The sequence below is a fragment of the Neodiprion virginianus genome, chromosome 6 (assembly GCF_021901495.1).
Source record: "Neodiprion virginianus isolate iyNeoVirg1 chromosome 6, iyNeoVirg1.1, whole genome shotgun sequence".
In the NCBI taxonomy this organism is placed as follows: domain Eukaryota; kingdom Metazoa; phylum Arthropoda; class Insecta; order Hymenoptera; family Diprionidae; genus Neodiprion; species Neodiprion virginianus.
In genome coordinates this window covers 7140912-7143740 of record NC_060882.1, presented here as the reverse complement: position 1 = coordinate 7143740, position 2829 = coordinate 7140912, and positions in this window count along the sequence as shown.

Sequence of the window (2829 nt, the reverse complement as noted above, 5' to 3'; positions counted from 1 at the left end):
GCGAACGCTTCGGTCTATGTACAAGCACCCTGATGAAAGACGTCTGCACGAGTTAATTTTCATCGTTTCAACTAATTCTCAGAAAATCATTGCGCAACAAATCTTGACATACAATGTATAAAGTTCGATTAATTCAAATTGAAATATCGAATTCACTCGAGTGCAATAAAACCATCAAATTGTAAAATTTGATTCAAGCACATTACATACACAAACCTCGGCGTAGAGATACAGATGTGATATCTGTGTATTATGTCGTGTATCATACGGATAACGCAGCTTCGATGTGCATAATGAGATGGGATTCGCTATTACTATATGGGTGGATATAATGTTAGAAATTTGAAACGAATATATAGGTACGTACGTAGCGGTCATTTAATCAAATTTAAAATAATGAAAATTATATGAATATTGTAAAGATTTCGAAAATAACCATGTTGATTGATCTAGGTTTATTATATATATATATATAAACCTAGAAGCGAAGCGAAACGAAACGAAACGATCAGTTGCGCGCTAAAGAAACGTTACGTTGGCTTCTTTCTGTAGTTGTATATTGTATTTAAGAGGATGAGAAGAGAAGAGAAAATAAAGAAAAGAAAAAAAAATATCATAGTTCGAAATAAAGAGTAAGGGTACGAAAAGAAATTATATGATCTTTGAAAAAATGCGCTAGTTAATTATCATCAGATCACATCGATAGATGCATTATGCTTATGCGGGTTTCAAAAAAACTGCAGGCAAACATTGCGCAGTCTCCTATCCTCCGTGTATACATAATTATTATAAGTATTTATCATTGTTCATGTTTCTTAGAATTATTATATTATATGACGATTGGAGAGACAATTATTCCCTGAATACCCTAATATACATACATTACGATTATAATAACGAATAAAATATTATGAGTAATACTTGTGCGAATTATTATATTCGTTATTGCAAATTTTATTCCACGCTTCTTATACATAGCTCAAAATTATTAGTTACATACGGTGAATTAATTTCTAACGAACCGAGGGGGCGGCTTATGCGAACGGTAGGTACCTAAATCAAAATCCAAGCGTTCTCGGTTGACTTCTAATTCTCAAAGTAACGCGCCGAGTGGGTAGAGAACATTGCGGAATCGCATCAAAGAAACCTTGTCACTCGTTTTTGCGGTGGTACGCGAATGCACGAATCGTCGGATCAAACGAAGACGCTGTGCCTCCGTATTTTTTCAGAATCGAAAGATTTCGGATTGAATTGAGAACGGGGACCGGCGGTCAATTCAAGTATACACAAGCACCCGAGCGATGTCTCTAACTCGAGGCTCGACTCTCGAGTTAATTAAAAAGGTCGAAATCCCGAAATTCAAAGAGATTGGCTTTCGCCTTCGGGTAATAAATACCACGCTCCTCGGCCCGGTATAACAATCGTCTTGTTTGTGTTTTGAATAATTCCTTCACCGACCCCTCGGCGACTCCTGCTGCTGTGCAGGTCCTCTTTTAGCGGCAGGCCCCGAGGTAAGCAGGTGTAGAGGGAACGCGGCAAAGATGCTAATTAACCAAGTTTTCGACTTGGTAAAGTTTTTCGATTAGTCCGTAGAACGACTCGCGGCAAAACTAAGGTCAAGGCGACCCTTCTAGCTTCCTCGTGAAAGCGCAGATGGTTCCTGTTAATATCGCGTCCTACCGGGAAAATGTATCATTATTATACCTGCATAATCTACCCCTCGTGAAATACCGACATTAATGCAAAATTCTTCTCCTCCCTTCCTTCGCTCAGCATTATTGTAGAATTACTCATTTTATAACAATTGGAAAGCAGTTTTTAGCACGGACATTTATTTACCTTGATACAGTTTTCAGACAAAAATTTTATCAAGATCATTTACTGTCAATCGTATTGATGTTGGAATTAATCATTCTATTATTATATTTGTTTTTCATCAATCTCACTTTTAGATCTCTCAATATTAGGGCCATTAGGCAATTGGTATCTGTGGGCACAAAAAGCAGCATAACTTTGGCTTTGTGACACGTATAGACGTATGTATGGGTATCTTGAAAGAAAGACTTGTTTATACTTTAGCGATTTCATTGTGCTCACATGTTTCTTAATCCGTTGTATCATTATCACCCACATCTAAAAAGCTTTTTGTCTGACACCGTGCTATAAGTAACACGAGGATCTTATTTTGGCCGAAATGCGAACGGGTTGAAATATACTTGCGATGTCACTACGATGTCAGAATAATTTTCTCGACTTAAACATCCACGATCCTTTACTTCCGCGAACAGACAAAATGAATAACAGAAACAGAATCTATACAGCCGTAGCTGCGTTGTTTTAGAAATAATTCTCCGACGAAAGATGGAGTTGACAGGAAAGTTTTCTCTGTCAATTTGTACGTTATAATTAGCTGACTGAGTTGAAAATGAAATCGGTAGGCATTGTAGCATCTGAATTCATTCAAGACTTCCGTAACGTACAAAACGCGAATGAAGTAGACTCGCGAAATTTCCGATCAAAGCAGGAAATTTGTAAAATTGGTGAAAACGATTCGAATCGACGTGTGAAATTACTCGAAAAGATTCTTTCGTGTACATACAACAAACGTTCTTTGTGCGAATCGGTAACTGCCGGGTCAGTCTTTGATCTGCCCTGATACCGTATTTCGGTAATTGGCAATAATGTCCGTTGGAGTACGGCATCGAAGACGACGTACTTATTTCCGAAACGATTTCTCCGAACCCGGAAGTGCGTAGGTACAGGGAATATCCTGATCCCGGCCGTCTGATCGTGAGAATCGAGGAGGGCGAGAGGGGTGGGTGGGGAGGC